The 26,165-nt window shown below is 38.7% G+C and overlaps 1 protein-coding gene and 1 long non-coding RNA gene across 13 annotated transcripts in view; one reads left to right on the top strand and one right to left on the bottom strand.

Moving 5' to 3' along the window:
* Positions 1–26,165, bottom strand: part of PLCXD3 (phosphatidylinositol specific phospholipase C X domain containing 3) — a 231,194-nt gene that overhangs the window by 186,328 nt on the left and 18,701 nt on the right. For 2 of the 11 annotated variants that reach the window (XR_006585552.1, XR_439604.4), the window contains exons 1-4: positions 15,975–16,566; positions 12,908–13,003; positions 9,165–9,256; positions 2,832–2,950 (exon numbers count right to left, since the gene is read on the bottom strand). The gene's annotated coding sequence lies outside the window, so the exon portion shown is untranslated. Of the gene's footprint in view, positions 1–2,831; positions 2,951–9,164; positions 9,257–12,907; positions 13,004–15,974; positions 16,624–21,130; positions 21,332–21,602; positions 22,216–26,165 lie in introns of those variants that run through there. The other 9 variants (XR_006585563.1, XR_002145368.3, XR_006585559.1 and 6 more) reach the window with 9 other exon arrangements.
* Positions 16,941–21,133, top strand: LOC109491841. 2 transcript variants are annotated; one of them, XR_002735811.2, is made up of 4 exons: positions 16,941–17,083; positions 17,465–17,581; positions 19,259–19,306; positions 20,894–21,133. It is a non-coding gene; the product is annotated as an uncharacterized LOC109491841 (long non-coding RNA). The 2 variants fall into 2 exon arrangements; XR_002145389.3 differs by lacking the exon at positions 16,941–17,083 and having other exon boundaries at positions 17,291–17,581.

The following is a 26,165-nucleotide window of genomic DNA, read 5'->3' as shown; positions in this document are numbered from 1 at the left end:
AGGCTCCAGGCTCCGAGCTATCAGCCCAGAGCCCGACGCGGGGCTGGAACTCACAAGCCATGAGATCACGACCTGAGCCGAAATTGGATGCTCAACCGAATGAGCCACCCAGGCGCCCCTGCTTTCATCTTTTCAAATTAGTTTTTTTGTATTCTTTGGGTATAAATACCTAGTAGCGGATTTATTGGATATGGTAATTACATTTTTAATTTTTTAAGGAACCTCCATACTGTTTTCCATAGTAGCTGCACTAGTTTGCATTCCCATCAACAGTGCATGAGGGTTCCTTTTTCTCTACATCCTTGCCAACACCTGTTGTTTCTTGTGTTGATTTTATTCTGATGGATGTGAAGTGATGTCTCATTGTAGTTTTGATTTGCATTTTGCTGATGGTAAGTGATTATGAACATCTTTTCATATCTCTATCAACCATCTGTATGTCTTCTTTGGAGAATGCCTGTTGACGTCTTCTGCCCATTTTTAAATGGGATTATCTGTTTTTGGGGTGTTGAGTTGTAGAAGTTCTTTATATATTTTAGATACTAACCCCTTATCAGATATGTCATCTGCAAATATCTTCTCCCATTCAATAGGTTGTCTTTTAGTTTTGATTGTTTCCTTTGCTATACAGAAGCTTTTTATTTTGATGTAGTCCCAATAGATCATTTTTTCATTTGTTTCCCCTGCTTCAGGAGACATATGCAGAAAAATATTGCTATGGCTGATATCAGAGAAAATTACTACCTGTGCTCTCTTCTAGGATTTTTATGGTTTTAGGTCTCACATTTAGGTTTACACAGGACACTCTTTAGATTCGTCCATCCAAAGAAAACAAAAGGAAGGAATCTTCTACGTTTCCTTTCTTCCCTCTTCATCCTTGTTCCACTACGACTAAAGTTTCGAGTAAAGACCTTGCTAAATATTGGGTCAGTTTTGGGGCACCTGGGCAGCTCAGTCGGTTAAGCATCCAACTTTGGCTCAGGTCACGATCTTGCAGTTTGTGGGTTCACACCCCACGTCGGGCTCTGTGCTGACAGCTCAGAGCCTGGAGCCTGCTTCAGATCCTGTGTCTCCCTCTCTCTCTACTCCTCCCCTGCTCATGCTCTGTCTCTCTCTCAAAAATAAATAAACATTAAAAAATATATTGGGTCAGTTTTCACAATCTGATATGGACCATTTGGAAATTGAGAAAGAATGGGCTTAACTGTATTCACTTACGTCTTTTTTTAGTATTTTAAATTAGTTTTGTAATTATCAATATAAATATTATATACACAAAGTAACAACAGGGGACTCTACCCTGTGGAGTTAATTAAATACCTATAAATTAGCATAGCTCCTCTTCCAAGGCTACATCACCCTATGACTTAAATGTGTGCTTTAATTGCAAATGGAATGCATTTGAATTCCTTTGAGTTTTATTTTTATTATAATTCTCCCAATCTTTTTTCTTCTGATACCCAGTGGAAAACCATAATCTTTCATTTCATCATTTTTATCATATCACTCTATTTTGGCGCTAATGGAAATATTTAAGTAATCTATGGTTCCAAGAAAGAAAAAATAACACATAATATTAAATTTCATTTTCAGAAAATTTTACTACATTTTTAATGGACAAGGGACTTTGCTATTTTAGTACTTTATAACACTTTATTAGGTATTGTGTAGTATGCTTTTCTTCCAATTTTCAGTGTGTCCCTGCAGTTTCAGGAACAAGAGCAGACCCCACAGCAGCAATCCTTTAAACAGGAATTTTTATTGACTAACACTCAATCAAGACAAATGTTCCCAGCATGTTAAAATATAATGACTCTTGCTCTACACACAGTTGGATGATGCTATAAGCAGCAAATTTTTACTTGTCTGATTACTCATCCATTCTTCCTCTATGGGGTTTCAGTCCAGGATAGCTTGCCCATTGATAAAATTAGGCATCACATACTTTAAGGTCAAGTTGTAGTTGTAATCATAGAATTGTGGAATTAACCATTTGGATAAGTACATCACAGTCTATCAATATATTCTCTATCAAATTTCTACTAGGAAATCAGAGCAGTATTTATACAGGGATAAGAGTCTTACATTAGGCTAAGTCAAAAATTATTGATGAAGATGGGTTTGTTGTCAAAGAAAAAGAACAACCTATTTCTTTATAACCAGGGAGCTGGAGACCACCTCAGCAGGTACCGCTTTCCTAGCAGAGGGTCTCGCTTAGGTCTGTCTGCATAAATTGGGTATTTCTTAGCTTTATACCTCCAGATCCCAAGAATAGTGTACCCTGGAATAGTGAAAAGAGCTGGTGGGTCTGACGGGCATGGTTTTAAACCTAGCTTCTTGATTTGGGTAGTGGTATGACAACTGTATGCATTAGCCAAAATCTGCAGAACTGAACAGCTAACAAGGAGGAATTTTGCTGGTATAAATTATATTTTCTTCATATATATCTTAATAAAACCAGAGAGAAAAATAATATACCCACAGCATAGGAAATTATGATAGTTCATGAGTTTTATCTACTATTAATCATTTCAGCTGCTGAATGACCTCACGGAGAACTTAATTTTTAAACTGTCTTCCTAGAGTTGTCCTATATTTTACACTTTATTTAAAAAAATAATGTCAGTTAGGTGTTTCAGAGGGCAACTATGCTTTTGTTTTCTTTCTCTATTGATTCAATAATAGTTTGTCTGACACTCTCTAAACCTAAAGTAAAATGTGGAGCTTTGCTTATGGTTTTTTACAAGGCTCCTACTTTTATCATGGGTGTCCATCATATTGGAGAAATATAACAAGATCTCTATGAGGTTCATGATCCTTGTATGACTTACCTCATAAAATGGTGTGATGAGCACCTCTTGTATAAATGTCAAGAATTGCAAGGTTTGGGGCCAATACAAGATAGAAGAAGGAAAGGCCACTTGCTAGTTCAAACTCTTTAATTCGAAAGCTGAAAAGCAAAGGATTTCACTTGTGAAAGTCCAGCCTCACCAACCATAGATATGGATGTAGTAAGTCATGTGAATACCTCCTTCACTTACTGGTGACTTTGAACGCACCTCCAATGGATATGATACCTATTTTATGGAAATTTATGGAAATCAAGTGGGAGAATATATAGAGAAGCATGTTGAAATTGTGAAGTCTCGTATAAATGTAAGATAATATCAGTGAGTATGAATGTATGCTGTATAAAGAGCTTCCAATTACAATGCTCTGTAGCTCTTTGCAGTGCCTCATCCCAAAAACACATTTGTTCACTTGCTTTTGAAAGCCATGTATGAGGTTTCAACTGGTCAATATGTGACCACAAATACTAATGTGTCTCCCTTTATAGCTTGAGATGGATAAGTCTGGGATGGCTATTATCAAACAGGGCTATTATTTTAGTCATTAAATAGACAAGAAGTTTACGATGTTCTTGGTCCAGCTTGGCATCTAAGCCAACATCCAACACTGAGAAAGCTTAGGACAACAGAAAGCAATGATTTAGACAGAGCTCTTTGGCTGCTAATTCCATCCACAGCAAAGTTTGTTGATGTGATATGAAATCGAAAAACCAGACTTAGAATGCTTTAATTCTTGCATAAAATCTTCCATCAGAATGGATTAAAACTAGTTTTCCAATATCCTAAAATGGATTACCAAGTGGTCGTCTTATTGACGATGTCTACAAACTCATCCTCAGAAAGGTTTGCACAGAATGGGACTTCTTTTTTTGTGGAAAAGGAACCAAAGGCAAAGGTCCTAAGTCAGTGCATGCCAGAGGCATCCTCCAGGATCTGCTGGTGAGATAAGGAAAGGCTAACTGCTAAAAGCTCCCTTCTGGTTGCTAGAGGCTCCTAGACTGCAGAGTCCAGCTGGGTGCCTGAAACTGCTCAGTTCTCTTTTTGAGATATTCATGCCTATTTGGTATCAGCTGAGCTACCCACAGGAGCTGAAGGGCTGTTAGCTTTACAGTCTGCTGCTCGGGGGCTTAGGGGACGTCTACCAAGCCTAAATCCTGCACAGACCTCGATGTACACTGCCTGTTGTTTCACCCGAAGGAACTGTGACCTGGTGCTCTGCCCATTCATTGGTGTGAGAATTTGGGATTTGTGTTCATCCACCTGTTGGCTTATCTTTTTTTATTTTATTCTGTTTTTTTAAGTTTTTATTTAAACTCCAGTTAACGTACAGTGTAATATTAATTTCAAGTGTACAATATAGTGATTCAACACTTCCATACCACACCCAGTGCTCATTGCAAGTGCCCTCCTTAATCCCCATCACCTATTTCACCCATCTCCCCACCCACCTCCCCTCTGGTAACCATCAGTTTGTTCTCTATAGTTAAGAATCTGTTTCTTGGTTTGCCTCTCTCTCTCTCTCTCTCTCTCTCTCTCTCTCTTCCCTTTGTTTGTTTTTATATTCCACATATGAGTGAAATCATATGGTATTTGTCTTTCTCTGACTGACTTATTTCACTTAGCATTATACTCTCTAGTTCCATCCATGTCATTGCAAATGGCAATATTTCATTCTCATTTATGACTCATATTTCAATATTTATGACTAATACTCCAAGGATACCACATCTTCTTTATCCATTCATCAGTCAATAGACCCTTGGGCTGTTTCCATAATTTGACTACTGTAGACAATACTGCTATAAACATTGGGGTGTATGCATCCCTTCGAATTAGTATTTTTGTATTCTAGTGTTGCAATTGCTGGTTTGTAGAGTAGTTCTAATTTTTTGAGGAACCTCCATACTGCTTTCCAGAGTGGCTGCACCAGTTTGCATTCCCACCAACAGTGCAAAAGGGTTTATCTTTCTCCACATCCTCGCCAACATCTGTTGTTTCTTGTGTTGTTGAGTTTAGCCGTTCTGACAAGTGTGAGGTAATATCTCATTATAGTTTTGGTTTGTATTTCCCTGATGATGAGTGATGTTGAGCATCTTTTCATGTGTCTGTTGGTCATCTGCAGGTCCTCTTTGGGAAAATGTCTTTTCATGTCTTCTGCCCATTTTTAAGTTAGATTGTTTGGGTTTTAGATATTGAATTTTATAAGTTTTTTACATATTTTAGATACTAAAATATGTCAGATATGTCATTTGCAAATACCTTCTCCCATTCAATAGGTTGCCTTTTTAGTTTCATTGATTGCTTCCTTTGCTGTGCAAAAGTTTTTATTTTTATGAAATCACAATAGTTTACTTTTGTTTTTGTTTCCCTTGCCTCTGAAGACTTATCTAGAAAGAAATGACTATGGTTAATGTAAAAAAGGTTACTGTTAATGTCACCTCTAGGATTTATTATTTCATGTCTCACACTTAGGTCTTTAATCCATTTGAATTTATCTTTGTGTATAAGATATTTTTGGGTATATCTTTGGGTATAAGAAATTAGTCCAGTTTCATTCTTTTGCATATAGCTGTCCAATTTTCCCAACACCATTTGTTGAAGACACTGTCTTTTTCCCATTAGATATTCTTTCTTGTGTATGTTCTTTTAACTAATGCTTTTTACTTTTATTAAAATCTAATTTTTAATTTTGCTTGCCTTTGAAGTATAATGCATATCTAGTAAAGTGCATAGAGTACACAAATCTTGACTATACAGCTGGATGTGTCTTCATATATGTATATTCCTGTGTAACCACCACTGAATCAAGGCAGAGATCAAAATCAACCCATTTTGCCCATCCTCCCACCCTTTCCCCTCTGGAAACCATCAGTTTGTTCTCTGTATTTATAGGTCTGATTCTGCTTTCTGTTCGCTTGATGAATAATAATATAGATTAGATTTTGATATGTTTACTGGTTATTTGGATATCTTATTTATGAAATACCTGAAATTTTAAAAAACTGTATGGTTTGTTTATATCATATTAATTTACATGAACTCTTTGTATATTTAGGATACCAGGCCTTTGTCAGACATATAAATGACAAATATTTTCTTCCAGTATATGGCTTGTCTTTTCATTATCATAATGATTGATATCTTTTGATGAATTAATAGTCATAATTTTGTTAAAACCCAGTTTATCAGAGGTTTTTTTTATGGTTAATGCTTTATGTTTATGTTTAAGAAAGTCATGCCTACCTAAGGTCATAAAGATATCTTCTGTATTCTTCCCAAAGCTCCGTTTTTTTCTATCTTGCAAATAGAGATCTATATTCCCTCTCAAATTAATTTTACTGTATGCTGTAATATAGGAGGCAAGGTTCATTTTTTTCATAAGAATAATGTTATAGCACCATTTAATGAAAAGCCAACTTTCTCCCACTGAACTGCAGTGGCACCTTTTTAATAAATCAAGAAATTCTGTATGTGTGAGTCTATTTCTAGACTCATAATTCTGTCCAGTTGGTCTGTTTGTCTCTCCTTGCATAATACCACACTCTTAATTACTGGAGCTTTACACTAAGTCTGGAAGTCTGGTGTTGTAAGCCCTCCAGCTTTGTTCTTGTTCAATATTATCTAAGGTTTATTGGTACTTTCATTTCTGTATAAATTTTAGAATCAGCTTGTCAATTTCTACACAAATCCTGCTAGGTTTTGATTGGGCTCAGATCAAATTTATAGATCAATTTGGAGAAAATGACATCTTACAAATATTGAATCTCTCAATCCACAAACTTTATTCATCTCCCCCATTTAAGTATTCTTTCTTTTAGCAACAGGGTTTTGGGGGGTTTTTTGTTTGGTTTGTTTTGAGAGAGAAAGAGAGGGCGCAAGTGAGCAAGGGGCAGAGAGAGAGAGAGAATCCCAGGAGGGGCAGAGGGAAAGGGAGAGAGAAGCAAGTGCGGCTCACCCAAAGCAGGGCTCATGGTTTTTGTGGGTTTTTTTTTTTGTTTTTTGTTTTTTGTTTTTTGTTGTTGTTGTTGTTGTTTTACCTGAAGAGGGGCTTGAGCTCACAAACCTGAGATCATGACCTGAGCTGAAGTCAGATGCTTATATGGGGCACCTGGGTGGCTCAGTCTGTTAAGTGGCCGACTTCGGCTCAGGTCATGATCTCACACTCTGTGAGTTCGAGCCCCGTGTCGGGCTCTGTGCTGACAGCTCAGAGCCTGGAGCCTGCTTTGGATTCTGTGTCTCCCTCTCTCTGACCCTCCCCTGTTCATGGTCTGTCTCTCACTGTCTCAAAAATAAATAAAACGTTAAAAAAAAATTGAAGTCAGATGCTTATCAACTGAGACACCCAGGAGCACCAACACTTGTAGTTTAATTATAGACATCTTATAAATCTTAAGTTTAACCCAGAGGTACATAGTTTTTAGCTCCTATTTTAAATGGTACTGCTTTTCTAATTTTATGGTTTTATTTTTGGCTGAAATATAGAAATAAGTACTTTTTCTATATGGGTTTTCCATCCAGCAAATTTGGTAATACCTTAATTCTAATAGTTTATAACTTCTTTTGAATTTCTTATATAATTATGTCATTTGTAATAGAGGTAACTTTATTCTTCTCATCATGTAATATTTTTGTAATTTTTATTCCTTTTTCTTCTGACTGGAACCTTCAAAAGTATGTTGAATAAACATGGTGACAGTAGACATTTCCAACTTTAAGGGAAAAAAGTTCAGTATTACACCATTAGAAATGATGTCAGCTGTAGAGTTTTTAGACTCCTTTTTATCACATTAAGAGAGTTCTCATCTTAATTTTCTCACAGTTGTTTTGTTTTAGTCATGAATGGGGTCATGCCTTTTTTGTATCTATTGAGATGATAATATGATTTTCTCTATTTTAAAGTTATTTTTAAAATGATATTAAGTGGTTTTTATATATTAAACTATTACTGTATTCCTGAAATAAACTTTACCTGGCCGTGAACTATTATGTTATTTCTATCTTATTGCACTCTATTTGCTAATATTGTGTTTAGAAATTTTGCATCTATGTTCATGGTAGATAAAAAGATGTAATTTTTTCCCTATAATATCCTGATCATGTTTCAGTTTCAAGGTTATACTGACCTCACAAAATGAATTGTAAGCATTCTCTTTCTTTATTTTCTGAAAGAATCTGTATAAATACAGTATTATTTCCTGAACTTTTGGAGGAATGAACCAGTGAGGCTGTTTAGGCCTGTAGTTTTCCTCATGGGAAGGATTTTGATTACAGTTCCAATTTATTTGGCAGATATAGACCTTATTCAGATAGTCCATTCTGTGTCAGTTTTGGTAAGTTGTGATTTTAGATAACTTTCCTATTTCATGTAAGTTTCCAGAGTTCTTTACATAAAATTATTCATAATGTTCTTATTAATTTATTGAGTGTAGGGAAAATCTTTAGAGCTAGATATGGATGTGGACTTCCTCACCTTGGGAATAGACATCAAAGTCCCCAAAGACCAGAGCAGCCACACAGAGCAGGGGTTACACCTTAGGAAAGAAGAATGCGGAAAGAGAGGAAGAGGACAGAAGAGAAGGGAAAAATAGAGAGAGAACTAACAAAAAGCAAAGCTCAAAACCATAGCAACAAGTTTACAGAGAGCCAATTTCTTAGTCTAAGTTTAACTCAAACAGAAGTTGACTTGGTAGACACAATTTTCCAGGGCCTAATACTCATTTATTTTCTTAAGCCTTAGTCTGTTGGACATGGGTCTGAATAAAGACCTTCAACCTCTCATCCCATGAAAATACTGAATGGTACAATTGACGGTCCTGGAGAGACCATACCCAGAACTGTATTCCAATCCCCAGTCACCTGACACTAACAGATAAGACACTGAGGTTAATGACTTGCCCCAAATCATATAGTTAACCAAAGTTGCTGTTTAAGAGGTTAATGCAAAAATATCTAAGTTTCTTTCCAAGAATTGGATTGCCTGATAGTAATGATATACTTTGTTGAGACCCTTGATTGTTTTAAATTATATGACATGAAAAACATGCCCTTGTTAACCACTTTCTACAATTAGGGAATGGGAAATAATATGCTCAGGACGTTGGCATCACAGGACTTTTCCCATATACGTGTTTGATAAATTTGCTTTCCTCATGTTCATTACAGCAGAAGTCTGAAACACCACATCTGGTCTCTGATTTGAAGCAGCCTGCAGTCCCTAAAATAGCTACTATATATTAAGCACTTACTATGTACCAGTAGTGGTGCTAAGTGCTTTATATGGAATCATTCATTCATTCAAAACTGTTAAATGCTTACCATATGCCAGGCACTGTTCTGGGCACTGGGGATTCAGTAATGAAAAAACAGTTCAACATCTCTGTCCTCATGGTCTTAACTTCTAGTAGTACCTATAGTCAAATACGCAATCTGTAAGTTTATGGCTTAGTGTATTAGAAGATAAGTGCCAATGAAAGATCATAAAAGCCTAAGGGGGATGGATAATGCTGGAGAGGGAGTATTCTATTTTGACCAGGGTCGTTAGGGTGGGCCTCACTGAAAGGTGACATGAAATAAAGTTTTTGGTTTGGTTTTTTTTTTTTTTAATTTTTTTTTCAACGTTTTTATTTATTTTGGGGACAGAGAGAGACAGAGCATGAACGGGGGAGGGGCAGAAGAGAGGGAGACACAGAATCGGAAACAGGCTCCAGGCTCCGAGCCATCAGCCCAGAGCCCGACGCGGGGCTCGAACTCACGGACCGTGAGATCGTGACCTGGCTGAAGTCGGACGCTTAACCGACTGCGCCACCCAGGCGCCCCTTGGTTTGTTTTTTTTTTATATGAGAGAGAGCAAGCGAGAGAGAGACAGAGAGTGAGAAAGAGATTTAGAGCACAAATGGTGGAAAGGGGTAGAGGGAGAGCGAATCTTAAGCAGGCTCCACGCTCAGTGTGGCACATGGAGCCTGATGCAGGGCTTGATCCCACGACCCTGGCTCATGACCTGAGCCAAAAACCAAGAGTCAGACGCTCAACTGAGGAAGCCACCCAGGCACCTGAAATAAAATTTTAAAGCAGGTAAAGAATGAGCTAGGTTCATAATGGGGGTAAAGAACGTTCCATAGAGAAGGATAAGCCTCCAGAAAAGCTTCTAGGCAGGAATATCCCTAGACACTGAAGGTCACAATTGCTAATGGGAAGAGACCAGAAAATAGTAAAAGTGGATAGCAGAGAGGTTAGAGGGGCCAGATCACATCTGACCTTGCAGACCACTATGCAGACTTTGGCTTTCCCTCTAAGCAAAATGGCAAGCCATTCTAGTACTGAGCAAAGATGCAACATGGTCTGACTTAAAAGTATGCCTGTAACTATTAGTGCTGTGTTAAAATAGTGTTAAGACAGCAAGGGTAAAAATAGAAAGACCATTTGGGATCATCTCATTTAATCCTCACCACCACCCTGTGCAGTAGATACTATTACAAAACCCACTTTAAGATAAAGAAACTGAGGCTCAGGAAGGTTACTTAACTTGCTCGATGTCACACAGCCAACAAATAGTATAGAAGGCCATAATTAGAAGTTGCATGTATGACCCCTCCATGCACTGAATAAGTTTTAACTTTCCTAAAATTCTTCTGGATACCCTTTTCCATGTTGGTGGTTGGAAGTCATTAAAGCAGAGGCTGAAGCTGGTTTTAGATATTTAGTTTCTGTTAAGCACATCGGAAAAGAAAAGAAAAACAACAACCTCTTTTACAATAGCCCACTGAAAAGTCTCACGTATTGCTAAGTCTAGACTTCAAAAGGCTAAACCATACCGAATCTACGTCCACTCCATTGTCTACTGAATTTGTTCACAAAATATTTTCTAAAAGTAAGGACATGAGGTGTGAAAGAATAGCTCTTGCCTCAAAACCTCATTCATAAAGTTGTGGTACAGGCCACACCTGAACTATGTCCAAACAAGCAGTGCAACTGATATGTGCCTCAGAAGTTTCTGAAATTACCACTCATATCAGGGCATCAGAAGGATGGTACCCAATTAACAGACAATGCAATCTCATGCATGAACAGTGGGACTTGAAATTAGGCATTTTGACTGTGAAATGGAAGTCTTACCCATTTTTTAATACTGGTTTCTGTATCACATTGGTCAGGCATTTTGGACCAAAACACAGAAGACACTCAGAATCCGTGGGCTCAATAGAAGAGTTGTTACTTTGTAGTTCTGCCAAGTGCTCTGAGCACGCTGGGTTCTCAAAGCATTTTTTAACAAATTTCAAGTATAAGTCCCAACTTTATTTTTTTTTCCAACTTTTTTTTGTTTTGTTTTGTTTTTTTATTTATTTTGGGACAGAGAGAGACAGAGCATGAACGGGCAAGGGGCAGAGAGAGAGGGAGACACAGAATCAGAAACAGGCTCCAGGCTCCAAGCCATCAGCCCAGAGCCCGACGCAGGGCTCGAACTCACGGACCGCGAGATCGTGACCTGGCTGAAGTCAGACGCTTAACCGACTGCGCCACCCAGGCGCCCCCTAACTTTATTTTTTTAATTGTCGCAAGATATACATAACTTAAACCTTAATATTTGAACCATTTTAAGTGCATGTTCTGTGGCATTAAATGCATTCACATTGTACAACAATCGTGATCAATCCATCTGTAGAACTTTTTTCATCTTCCTGAACTGTTTGTTCCTTCATTCACTCACCATTCTCTCTTTTCCCAGCCCCTGCCCACCACTTTACTTCATCTTTTTTAATTTGGCTAATATGGGTAACTCACATAAGTGGAATCCTATAACGTTTGTCCTTTTGTGACTAGCTTATGTTCACTTTAGCATAAGGTCCTTACGTTTCATTCATGGTATACCATGTGTCAGAATTTCCTTCCTTTTTAAGGTAGAATAATATTACACTGTATATATGCACCACATTTTGTGAATCCATTCATCCATCAATGGGCATTTGGGTTGCTTCTTACCTCTTGTCTATTGTGAATAGAGTCACTATAACCTTGGGTATGCAAACATGTCCTCAGGACACTGCTTTCAATTCTTTGGGATATATACCCAGAATTGAGAATGCTGGATCATATGTTAATTCTATTTATAATTTTTGGAGGAACTGACATACTGTTTTCCATAGTTTCCATACCGTTTTCCACCCTTTTCCACCGTTTTCCATCCCTACCAATCACTTACAAGAGTTCTAATTTCTCCACATCCTTGCCAACATTTTCGAATCGTTTCCCTCTATCCCTAGTTTAATGATTGTTTCTATCACGAAAGGTTGTTGAAGTTTTCAAAAGCTTTTTCTGCATCAACTGAAATAATCATGTGTGTTTTATACTTCATTCTACTAATGTGGTGTATTACCTATGTTGAACCGCAAACTTTGTTTTTTATTAGCTCGAGTTTGAGCAAGTTCCTAAACCTAAATTTGAATTTCCTTCGCTGTAAAATGGAGCTGATACTAATACCCACCTTCATTGTTAAAACTATTAAAAAATAAATTATTCAAATATAGCGCTTAGTACAAGGACTGAAACATTCGTGTTCAAAAATGATAGCCCTCATAATTGCCATCATCGTCTCATATTTTTCACTAAAGTTAACAGTAGACAATAAACTTATTCAAAGCAGACACACAGAGAAGAGCATAAGTATACTTTTTAAAAATGCATTTAAGATTTATTCCATTCTTACCACTCCCTGGGCAAAAGTCAAACTGGAAAAACGAATGATTTATACCCAACCCCCCAAACACAGAATCTGGCCAGCTCAGCCAATAACTAAAAGAACAGATACTATTTTGGTGTCCCTGTCCTTTAGCTCCAAACCTCATACTCTGACTTCTCCCAGAGGGAGCCTGAGTCATCTGCTGCCCAGTCATGAAGGCAGGATGGAAAGAAAGATACTAATAAGAAAGGAAAGCAAAGGAGGAAGGTTCAAATAAGGTTTAGCAGTGAGGAAGGAAGGAAGGAGCCATGGAGAACAGGAGAGTAAATCCGATGTATCAGGCTATTGTCATCAGCCACCTGAGACAGAAAGCCTCAACACTTACCTTTCACACCAAGTCCCTACCAGCCCCAACACTTCCAGTAGCCAGCCTTCCCTTACTCTCTGATGTTTTCCTTAGCTCAACTCTTCCCTCTTCTGACTGGGGTAATGAAAAATAATGCAGAAAATAGGAGGCAGGTTATTTTGGCAGAGAGGTTAAGCTATTGGCTAAAATTTAAGAGTTTCTTAGGATTATTTGTATATTATAATTCTTCCTGCTTCTCATTACCACAGTGACAGAAACTATGCTCTTACAAGACTAGTCAGGTTTTCATAAAACTTCTTTTTCAAACTAGGCCTGATAGCCCCCAGACCAGCTAGTTGTGTCCATTTGATTATCGTACACCATGCATCTAACATCTCTCCACCACCTCCTTCAAGTCTTTTCCTTTTTTTTTTTTTTGTTTATTTATTTTGAGAGAGAGAAAGCACGAGTGGGGGGAGGGGCAGAAAGATAATTCCAAACAGGCCCTGCACTGACAGTGCAGAGCCCGATACGGGGCTGGAGCTCACGAACCATGAGATCATGACCTGAGCCAAAGTTGGATGACTGACTGAGCCGCCCAGACCCTCCTTCAAATCTTTCAATTTTCATTTAATGATTATTTACTGGCAACGGAGTGATGACCATCTCAAGTCTGTGCCATCATAAACTTCATGTTCCAGTAGAGGTGACAATAAATAATAACCCTACAAATATAAATTATAACGAGAAGGTTGTAATGTGTTCCACAAAGAAAGATAGAGGAGGAGGCATTTGAGTAGAGATACCCAAGCAAAGCGAGAAGCATGCAATCTTAGGGTGTGGATTTCCTGAAGAGGGCACAGCAATGATCTCACACTCTTTTTCCAAAATAATTCTGAAGAAGGGCACTTTTACTGCAATTTCAAAAAATCTGGTTATTTTCTTAACCACCATACAAACCAAGGAAGATAGCACTTTTTCTGTCTTATCATCTTACAGAATGACAAAGGTCAGATTCTGACAAGGGTCTCATGGCAGGAGAGCCTCCTTAAGCATCTAGCCTGCAATCCTGCAATCTCTCAAACCACACTCTCTTTACTCCCTGTAATGATGTAATAAAGCTTCCTAATTAAAACATGCTTCATTCGTTGACAGCCAAGCTCTCTGCTCAGATTGCCAGCCAAAACTCAGGTTCAATGAAGTTCCTGGATCATCTGCAACCTGGTGGTTTCCTTTAGCCTAGTAGTTTTTTGCTGGGTTTTTTTTTAAGTTTATTTATTTTGAGAGAGAAAGAGAGAGAAAATACAAGTGGGGGAGGAGCAGAGAGAGAGAGAGAGAGAGAGAGAGAGAGAATTCCAAGCAGGCTCTGCACTGTCAGTATAGAACTCAAACTCATGAACCCCGAGATCATGCCCTGAGCCAAAGTCAGATGCTTAACTGACTAAGCAACCCAGGTGGCCCCAGCTGAGTATTTTTAAGTTCACAGTTATCTAACAACCAGCTACATCTAGTTAAGGGGAAAATTGAACCCCCAATTAGACATTTGCCATGATATGAAATCAGAGAGGTGAAAGTGTTGCTGGGAAATCAGAGTCCATGATGCCAGGCCTTAAAGAGGAGATAATCAGGGAAGCCTGGGTGGCTCAGTTGGTTGAGCATCAGACTTCAGCTCAGGTCACAATCTAACTGTTTGTGAGCTTGAACCCCGCGTCGGGCTCTGCACTGACAGTTTGGAGCCTGGAACCTGCTTTGAATTCTGTGTCTTCCTCTCTCTCTTTCTCTCTCAAAAATAAATAAATGTTTTTAAAAAAAGGAAGATAATCAAAATAGGGAGGCACAGTTTCCAGGAGGGTCTAATTGTCATGATAGACTTGGTCAATTCATGCATATGGTGAAAGCTTTTCAAGGGAACTTGCAAATAAACGTTAATATGAAAACAGTGATAAGGTTAATTCCAAGAATAACCCTTTTCCTCCTATACATGATATACTCTGAAATTTGTGAGACTGTCTCTCCATCTCCTCTAGAAAATTAGGGGGAATTTCCTAGTCCCCAAAGTTCTTCAAGTATCTCAGTAATAGGCTCTAGAAAAATGGGTAGACTTGCCTAATTAATGAATTTCTGAAAAAGCACTTTGAAAATCTCCCCATCAAAGGAGAGATTTAAGTGAAAGGATCATTAGGTTACATATTTATATCAAATAAGATGAAAAGGACAATGATGGGAAGTGATACAGTAGTTAATCAGAAGACTGTACATGATTCCTTTATCCCAATAATAGTCATTGTCAACAAGCACATTCAGATCACAGCCTGAAAGGAGATTCTGAGCGGCTCTACAGTAGCGAACTGAGTCTCTCTCTCAATGTTCTTTCACAAGAGATTAAAATAAATCTCACCTATAGATAGCAATTGCATTGGAAGACATAGCAATAACAGGTGCCACTTTCTGAGGACGAAGCTAAGTATTTTTCATGTGTATTTAATTTACAACCCACTTTAACTTACAACAACACTTTAAGCGTGTACTAGTCGTCACTAACATAATATTATTATTATCATGTAACTCCACAGCTACTGAGTCTTGGAACCAGAATTCAAACCCAGCTCTAATTCCATAGTCTTGTTCCCCCAAACTTTGCATTATATTGCCCTAAGAATCCTCATTTTATTTTTCAGATTTTTTTTAAATTTTTCTCTCTCCTTAATAATTTTCTATTTGTATTTACAGACCAGAAATAAGGTATAGTGCATCTTCTGGGTGATAGATGGACAACATATCTTTTTGGTGTTGTTTGAAGCATTCTAGAGAATGCTTTGTTCATTTTGCATTGCTCTTCTAGCAGGTTTAGCTTCAGAATTCAATAATGCGTATAATATTGTGTTACAAAGACAATACATTTCCTTTGAGGCATAGTGTTATTGAGACACTTTAAGTGCTGTGAAAAAAAATTAAAAGCTATTAAAACCAACACTGAGGAAAAATTAAAAACACGTAAATTTTTGACAAGATATCTTCAGAGCTATCAGGAATTCTCTGTGGTATATATCCTTCTGTGTCCAACCAATCCATCATGATTTTCTTCATCTAATACACAGGCACTTACCTAACCCTTTACACTATGTGGTCTGGGCACATGGGCAGTATTATCTGGGAGTCCAAATGGAAGACTTCCTTTACAGCACTGTAGTCTGTCGTCTCCAAATTTTATACAATTCCAAATTATTCTTCCACTATCCTTAGAAGGTAGAATGTCCACTTCTTGCTTTGAGTTCAGTTCATATCTTCATGAAATTTCTCTGCAGGTTCATCCAGAAGCATTAGGATCAATTAATCCTAGGCAGAAGTCGAATTGAGTGGAACCCCGCAGAGATCAGAGCAGTATGGACTAGGGAGCCAGAAATGGTGTGTCCTCCTTGGAGTTTACTCTACCATGTTGGGGAGACAGACGATAAATACAACAAACATGTAAAATATGTAGTATATCAGAAGGTGTGATACATACTGTATTAGTTTGCCAAAGCTTCCATAATAATGTACTACAGCTAGCTGGCTTAAAACAACAAAAGTTCATTCTCTCATAATCTGGAGGCTAGCAGTCTGAAATCAAGGTGTTAGTGAGACCATGCTCCCTCTAGAACTCTGAGTAGACTCCTTTCCTGCCTCTTCCTAGTTTCTGGTGGTGAACATCAATAGTTGGCTTTCCTTAGCTTGCAACTGCATTACTCCAATCCCTGCCTCTGTTGTCACTTCTCATTCTCCCTGTGTGTCTCTGTCTTTCTATGATGTTTTCCTCCTGTCATAAAGGCATAAGTCATACTGGCTTACAGCCTACCCTCATGACCTCATCTTAACTTGATTAAATGGACAAAGACACTAGTTCCAAATAAGGTCATATTCACAGGCACAGGGGGTTGGGATTTTCAATAGATGCGTTTGGGGACACAATTCAACCCAAACCAGATGCTATCAGAAAAATGAAGGAGGAAAATTCATTATGACATGTGTGTAGGTGGTGAATAGGGGTCAGATGCATTTAAATAGAGTAGCCAAAATAAGTCTCAATGAAAGGAAGTATTTGCATAAAGATCTGAAGACGAGGGAGCCAGCCTGTGGATGGTCGCACAAGAGCATGTGCAAAGACTCTGTGGAATATACCAGACGTGTTCAAAGAAAAGCAAGGAGGCCAGCATGGCTGGAGCAGATGAACAAGGGGTAAAGTGGTAGGAGATGAGTTCTGAGAAGTTATAAAGGAGCCAGATCATATGCAGACTTTGGGTTTTTTTTTTTTTAATTTTTTTTTTTTCAACGTTTATTTATTTTTGGGACAGAGAGAGACAGAGCATGAACGGGGGAGGGGCAGAGAGAGAGGGAGACACAGAATCAGAAACAGGCTCCAGGCTCTGAGCCATCAGCCCAGAGCCTGACGCGGGGCTCGAACTCACGGACCGCGAGATCGTGACCTGGCTGAAGTCGGACGCTTAACCGACTGCGCCACCCAGGCGCCCCAGACTTTGGGTTTTATTCCAAGTAATGTCGGATACCCTTGGAAGATTTTGATCAGAAGATAACATGGTCTGGCTTCTATCTTAAAAGGACCTTTCCGGCCACTGTTAAAAATATATAGTGGAAGAGAATGGAAGCAGGGATTCAGCTTATAAGGCTTTTGAAATAATCCTGGTGAGAGATGATGATGGATTGGCAGTGGAGATGGTAAGAAGTCGTTAGTTTCTGGATATTTTTTGAAGGTAGAGCTAACAAAATTTGCTGACAGATTGGTCATGGGGTGTGAAAGAGAGAGAGGAGTCAAGGATGACACAAGATTTTTTGCTACAGTAACTAAAAGAAGACAGTTGTCAATAATGTAGATATGTAGAATATGAAAATAGCTGGTGCTGGAGGGAAAATCAAGAGCTCAACAAACATGCTAAGTTCCAGTGTTGTTTTAGGTACATCTGAAATGTATGGAGATGTCCAATAGATAGTTGACTATATGAGTCTGTACATGTGAGAATAAACCTTGCCTGCTCCACATCTCACTTGGGCAGGTGCTGCTGTTGTAGCATGAGCAGAAGACTGAACAAAAGACTAAGTAGTTTGTTTGGAAAAATATCCAGAGGAAAAATGGAGGAATTTGTGTTTTCTCAAGATGCAACTTCAGAGTGCATACATTTTTTCAATATATAGGCATTTATTATAAAGTTTGGCAGTTTTTAGAACTATACATTGCAAGCATTTCCAAAAGGTGGGAGACCTAACATAAAAGATCTTGCTTTGTTATTAGTATATGACCCCACAGATGAGAGAGATGATCCAGACAGGAGAGAGAAGCAGATTAACGCTATTCATGGAGGAGGAAGGAAGCATGGCTCTTTAATAGGTAGTGGCAGGAGGCTCCTCTTTATCCCTTCCAAAGAAGAGTACTATCATGGGCTCTGGGAGGGAAGGATCCACAAAGCACCAACAATAGGCCCTATGTGGAACATGTCCCAGTTTAGAAGAGTGTAGGGTAGTCTCTCCAGCTCTGCCTGGGGAGCATCTCTCTCAACAAGAGGAGATGCACTTCCCAACACATGCTCTCCAACAAGAGCAACCATTCTCCAGGGCATCAATAGCACTGGTAATCACATGCCTCATTCTGCCAAGAAATGGAGCTAGAAGTATATGTGTGTGGGTATGTGAGGTGGAGCTGAAATTCAAGCACTTACCCCAGATTTCCCTCCATCCTTTCACTGTTTCTCCTCTAAATTTCCAAAATTCTTGGTTCATGATCTAAGATATTTGATAGAAAGGCATCATGACCTTGAGCTCCAAAGTTGGGGTCTGGAGGTATTTTCAACCATGGGCTCTGTCCCCTTTCTCTCCATTCAATTACCAGTCCCACAGAAAAGTCATTCGGTGTGGATACACCCATCTTCTAGAACACATCTGGGCTGTTAAGAGATGCTACAAAGGTTTAAGTGACTTTAAGAAATATAAATGTTATACAGATCTAGTTAGCTTCTCTATGCCACAGATTTTAGAAGGTTTTTAATTTTCCTTTAAAGCAGCCATATAAAAAGTTCACTAATCATTTTACAGAGGAGGAATAGGAAGGCAAATTGGTTAGTGACTTGTTCAAAGTCTTACATTTTGTTACCCTTGGAAATAAGGGTAGAATACAAGTCTCTCTTGACTTCTCAACCACTTTCTCATACCCTACTCCATACTTCACTGTAACCATATGGCTGCAAATATCTACACTATGTGCCACACTTAGAGCATCAACATATAGCTCTGGAAAGAGCTTCAGATGTCCTCTTGCTCCAGGTAAATTACAATCAAGTCTTCTTGATATCTTAAAAACATTTCTAAATATTTAATATTTACAAATATTTCTAAATATCTTAGATCATCAACCTAGAAGAGAAACAGTGAAAGGATGGAGGGAAATCTGGGGTAAGTGCCTGAATGTCAGCTCCCCCTCACATACCCATACACATATACTTCTAGCCCCATTTCCTGGCAGAACGAGGCATGTGATCACCAGTGCTATGGAAGCCCTAGAGAATGGTTACTCTGAAAGGTAGCCTGATATAATTAAATGGCCGCATATCTTGAAGTCAGGGAGCTGCCTACGAATCAAGACTGTTACTCACTCCCTCTGTGACTTAGAGCTTTTAGGAGCTTCTGCCTCCTCATCTATAAAATGAAGATAATAACACTCATACCAAAGACTTATTTTAATCATTAATTGTGATGTTTTTTTTTTAATTTTTTTTAACATTTATTTATTTTTGAGACAGAGAGAGACAGAGCATGAACGGGGGAGGGTCAGAGAGAGGGAGACACAGAATCTGAAACAGGCTCCAGGCTCCGAGCTATCAGCACAGAGCCTGATGCGGGGCTCGAACTCACAGACCGCGAGATCGTGAGCTGAGCCGAAGTCGGCCGCTTAACCGACTGAGCCACCCAGGCGCCCCTGTGATGTTGTATTTAAAGAAAATAACAAGCACAAAAAAGGGATGACTGAATAATATTATTATTTTCAAAGAAAAGCTGCTAAATAAAGTGCATTTGAGTAGAAAGAGGTAAGAAGCAGTTATGAACTGCACAGTAAAATGCAAAAGAAAAAAAAAACCCTGCATACAAATAGATAATATGATTGTGAATGGGTAACCAGAGGCCACTGGGACTAAATCAGTTGGTAGGATCAGGGATATTACCCAGCTTGAAACTTTTTTTCTCATTTTGATGTGTATCTTTAGCGCATAGTACCGAGAATTTTGGAAATTTATCATTAGCAAGAATAAGTTAGAAGATGAAGAGGAAGAGAAAGGAAGAGAACAGAAGTTGGTGCAACGTACACAGTATACAGAGATACATGTGTGCCTCAGAAATACTTGCCCATAAAGATACCTTTTGAAGTCAAAAGGAAATATAGACACATGGTCTTGGTTGGCAGTGCCCATAAAATCACCCACTACTGCTCTCATCCTTGAGGAAAAATGTCTGTTGCATGGAGGATCTTAGCAGAATATAGGAGGATCCTAGAGAATACTCAGGCCAGACAGCCCTCCTCATTACACTTATGGGAAAGGTGAGGCAAAGAATGACTTCCCACCTCCGTGATGCCAGAGGTAGGGGTAGCCAAAGAGCAAATCTGATCCCTTACCTCCAGTGCTCTGCATACATCATTTGACAGAAATAAACTTTGAAAAGCTCATCATCATTATTTCTGAATAAGCAGAGACACGTATGGCAAAGGGGGCCATGGTTTTCTTCCAGCTTCTTGCGGAAGCTTCCTCTGCTTCCAGTTAATGTTCCCTCCAGCCAAAGGGAAATCTAGGATTTGCCCTGACAGGCTGTGATCTCCCTCGAGTATGTGATACTGTTTTCCTCCACTGCGGCACAGTTGGCCTTGTTAATGAGGCCCTAGGGGCAGAGTTCATGTTTGCCAATGCCTCTCTCACCCTGGTCGCTGATTACAACCCGGCATCCAAGCTTCAGAGAGTTTATTACCATATGTTCCATTTCCCTTTTTAGCACTGTTTGGGCTCTGTGTTCAGAGACAAGGTACTTCCTACAGTTGGGCTGCAGCAGTTTTTAGAAGATGACTAGAGCTCTAACAAGAACACCGAGCTTTGTCAAAGACACCGTCTGGAAGAGAACATTCTCGCTTTCATGAAGAGCTCTGTTTCAGCACAAGATTACATATACATGCTAAAAGGTTCTATCAGCTAGCCTGGGCAGGCAGAGTTTCTCTTGCTGTACTAAACTTACCTCTCGCAGTGCCAGCCTCACTAACATTAAGAAACCCAGTCAGGGTTTTGGATGGACGGAAATCTCAGACAGGTGTAATGTGTCCTTGTAGTTGGAGAAGCAAAATAGATTCTGCAAATTAACTTCTTGTTTGTTTCTCCTGGAGATGATTTGCCAGTAGGGCTGACATAAGCAAAGAATTTCTCCTGCAAATCCCATGCTCTGATTGTGAAGGAAAGGTTTATAGAATTAAAATCCTGTAACTGTTGTCCCTTAAAGCACGAATGCTTTTATTTATAGTCTGGTTTAGGAAATGTTTTACAAGTGTGATTTGTGTTTATATTTAAATACCCTGGCCACCCCCACATATAATGTGATCAAACTTACTGAAAAAGATTCATGTAGCAATATTTATACCACAGGCAGAAAAAGGCTACAGAAGCTCATAAATATTAACTTGCCAGTGTAGAAATACAATTAAACCATGTCTTACCTATCTTTCTTCTTCCAAAAGTCTTAATAGATTTCTTTCCAGTTTATGGCCATGATTCCCAAAGGAAAATTCCTAAGTTGCCCTGGTTTCCTTAGTAACAGAATCAGGTATAAATTTTGCTCCTATAGTTCCAAACATCTGTATCCAAGCAACATATTAAAGTGCACTGCCAACGGATGTATGTATAGTTTGTGGGTAAGCTTGACTTTACAGAAGAGGTTAAGAGGCAGGAAAAAGAAAGGCATAAACAGCAAAAGAAGCAAATAAAATCACAAGGAAAAGTAGTACTGTTTCTCAGTGTTTAAAAAAATTTCTCAGTTAAGTGTGCCCCAAAAAAGGGGTTGGTCAAGCTATTTTTCAATAAATTACTAATTTCTGGGAGAGTTCACAGTTTGGGGTTAAATGATATACTTTACTAGATTCTTCTGTAGCTGGCCATTCTAGCCTGAAAGGTAACTCAAGAAAGCTTCCTGGTTATCCTCAAAAGTCCTTATTCCTTGGCAGGATGGAGAGATTTCATAGAGGCCCAAGGTCTTGACCATGAGTAAGAGAGACTATAGAGTAGCAAACTCTTCTGCCAGAGTAGAATGCTAACTGTTCTAAAGGGACTTTGGTATTCCAGAACTCAGACTTGTATTCTTAGCATAATCCTTCTTACTTCAACGGATACCTGAAGGCACAGACTGGCAATTCTGCCTGGAAATCCATATTCACTTGAAACTAAATTCTTCAAGACACATAAATTCTAGACTCTAAAACTAAGGACACAAATCAGTTCTGTGCCCTTGGGAAATACTTGTTATTTTCTTGAAGCCTTAGCTGCCTCATCTTCAAAACAGGAATAATCGGGGAGAGGGGGATGAGGGAGTTACTGTTCAATGGGTACAAAGTTTTTGTTCAGGATGTTGAAAAAGTCCTGGAGATGGATGTCGGTGATAGTTGCACAATAATGCCAATGTACTTAATGTCGCTTAAAATGTTTAAAATGGTAAATTGCATGTGGTATATATCTTACCAAAATGAAAATAAAATAAAATAGGAATAATAATAGTACCCCCCAGGATTGTTTTGAGAATTACATGAGATAATGAATAGCCTTGTATGGTGCCTCCCACAAAGTAAGTGCTCAATAAATGGTCATATTATTGTTGTGATTCATGTTAACATGAATAAAAATGGACTCTTGAACCCTTATAGGAGTCACAACCAGCATCAGTGCTTATCAGTCCCTATCTCATTGCCTGTCTCCTCTCCATTGCACTGACCCACTTTCACGTCTTGGCCCACAGTCCCTCTTTTCACTATTTTCCTATTTCAAGTCTGCCTTCTCCAATATCCTTACATTAGGCATAGTCACCACAGAGTCAAAAAAAACAAAAAAAACAAAAAAAAAAACAAAAAAAAACATTTGGGAAGGTCAAACTCTTTTATTAGAGTTGCATATAAAAACAACCTTAAAGAAAACTATTTTAAATTCAACTGCCAGTTGAAAAAATATCTTCAGAGTAACTCTAAAGTTTTGGCAGCTGTGAGACTAGCCATGGGTAAAACTGCAAAATAAATGTGATTTCTGTTTCCTCCTGTTTTGGCTTCGATGGGAGTGATACCAACCACCAGTATTTCACAGTTTAGAGTGATTTTCACAGGTGTCCGTTCACTCACTTCATCTACCCTACAGATGACAACCCCATGAACAGTCACTCCCGACCCTGAAGTTTGATGGTGTCCTGTTGTCTTTATACACTCTTGCTACCCTAATAGGATCCACATTCCAAGACCCTCCTCTTCTTCCAGACACCCAAAACGATAAATTGCTAGAGCTAAAAGCATTTTGGAAATCTTTCAGTTGATGTTCTTCATTTCATCAATAAAACCTGGAACCTAGCATGGTTAGACAATGAGACCTACCTTTCCTATCTCTGCTTTGGATCCCACCATATCCAATCTTCTCAGAGACTTTGTGCTATTAGGTACTCCCTCCCTCTTCCGTAACTATAATTTTGCTTCACAGCTTTCCTTTCCAATTTCTATTTATATATGTTCAATGCTCCCACCTTTAAAAAAAACTTTCTTCCCACTCCTGGTTTCTGTTTCTCCATTCACAGTCCAATTTCCCAAAGGAGTTAACACTCTTTTCATATCATCTCCCCTCACTCAACTTCACAAGCCAATGTGGGTTAATGTCTCCCCTTATCACTCTTCCAAAATTGTTCTTTCAGACCAACAACTTAAGTCTGCTAAGTCTCTATATTCACTTTTCAATCGCATCTTGCTTGATTTTTCAATAATATATGATAATATATGATACTGTTCAAATACTTCCCTCTTAAAATAATCTTCCATTGACTTCCTTGTTGCTACTCTCTCTTGGTTTTTCTCCAACTCAGTTTCAACATTTTTGGCTAGCCACCCCTCTCTGTCCATACATTAAAGTTTAGAGTGCCTCAGGGCTTTATCCTGGACCATTTTTGCTTTAGCTTTTATTCTGTAAACTCTTCCTGGGATATTTTTTTCTGCTTCAATTTTTAATTGGCTAATAATTCTGAAATCACTTGCTCCCGAGCTTTATATATAAATGCCAACCCGAGGCCTCCACTTTGATGATCTGTAAGAAATCTCAAATTCAACCTAGTCATATCATTTTCCTCCCAAAACATGCTCCTTCTCTTGTTTTTTATTTTAATTAATGGTCTTATTATGCACCCAATTGGTTAAGTAAAAAATCTGTAAAGCATACATCTCCCTCTTCTTGAATCCCATGTTATACATTCATCCTGTTATGCACTGAGACAATTAAGTGCCTACTAGGCAGTAGGCACCAGGCACTATTCCAAACAATCACTTCTAATTTATTCTGTTTAATCCATTCTGTTACCTAAATAGTGATCTAACTTGCTAAGTTCTCTCTTCCACCACTCCTATCATGTATGCTCCAGGTCTTACCTGAACTACTACAATAACCTAACTGACTGTGCCACATTCACTCGCTTTCTTTATTCCTTTTTATTTTGTATTGAATCCTCTCTATTACCAAGTCTTAATCATAGAAATCTTCAAAGAAATTTTACGATGAACAACGTACGTTCCACAGTTGTTAACATTGTACTGCATTTCTTTATTTCAGTCTTTTGATATAATACTTTTATGAATATAAAACTATTCAAATTTTTCGGGGCGCCTGGGTGGCGCAGTCGGTTAAGCGTCCGACTTCAGCCAGGTCACGATCTCGCGGTCCGTGAGTTCGAGCCCCGCGTCGGGCTCTGGGCTGATGGCTCGGAGCCTGGAGCCTGTTTCCGATTCTTTGTCTCCCTCTCTCTCTGCCCCTCCCCCGTTCATGCTCTGTCTCTCTCTGTCCCAAAAATAAATAAACGTTGAAAAAAAAAAAACTATTCAAATTTTATCTATACTATTCGAAAGTAAGTTATAAATAACAGGAGAATTTACCCCTATGACTTCAGGGTACACACCTTAAGAATATGGAGAATGTCTTGTATAACCACAATACCATGTCTAATAAAATTAAAAATAATTCCATGATATCCTATAATAGCCAGTCCATATTTCCAATTCCCCAGTTGCCCAATGAATGTCTTTTGTGGTTGCTTCCTCTACCTGGATTAACTCATTGCATTACATTGTTATATCTCTTTTAATTCTTATTTTAGAATTGTCTCCATTTTTCTATGACACTGAATTTTTGTTAAGTTCAAGATAGTTACATTGTAGAATGTCCCACATTCTGAATGTGTTGGCTTATTTCCTCACTTTGAGATGCTAAATTTTAGCACTTGATTAAGGTGTTGACTGACAGCTCTAGGCTCTCTCCATTGTAACTGTACATGTTTCCCTTTCCAATTTGAAAGTGATTTGTCAGGTGATCCCCAGCACCATGCTACTATCCTGTCCCCTCGACCTTCCATCCAATGGTTGAGCATCCATCCATGATCACTGGCTGCATCAGTTATGAAGCTGGGTGAGTCTTTTCAAAATGTAAATCTGATCCTTATTTTTCTTCATTTTCCATTACTACAGAATGAAGTCCAAAACCCTTAGAATGCCTTCTGAGCCCCTTCAAAGTCTGCTTACCTCCCAAACTGTCCTCTCCTCTCTCCCCCCATCCCTCATTCCACACAGTCTACCCAAATTGGTTTTCTCTCAGTTCCTCTGCCTGGGAACGTCACACATCATGTTCCCTCACTTTGAACAGTAACTCCTACTCATCATTCAGGTTTCTTCTTACCTATTATTTCATAGGGGAAGTTCTTTCTTGCCTCCCGGACAAGAATAGCTTCCTCCACAATACGCCTCATTGTACCCCATATGTGATCCTCATCAGCTTCAGAACTCCCATTCGATAGTGGCTGCACTGGTTATCCCACAAGCTAACCGAGGATCCTTGGGGAAATAGGAAAATTAGACTGAAAGTCCATATATCCTCCCTTTAGCAATGCATTTGACCTTCCAAATATCCGCTTTTCTATTCTTTATGTTTTGTTTTTTTGTTTGTTTTTTTTTTTAGAGGGGAAGAAAAACACATGACTTGAAGCAAAGCTGGAAGTCTCT

This window comes from Felis catus, chromosome A1 (assembly GCF_018350175.1).
Source record: "Felis catus isolate Fca126 chromosome A1, F.catus_Fca126_mat1.0, whole genome shotgun sequence".
In the NCBI taxonomy this organism is placed as follows: domain Eukaryota; kingdom Metazoa; phylum Chordata; class Mammalia; order Carnivora; family Felidae; genus Felis; species Felis catus.
The sequence above is the reverse complement of the archived record's forward strand: the minus strand, read 5'-3'. Positions and strand labels throughout refer to the sequence as shown.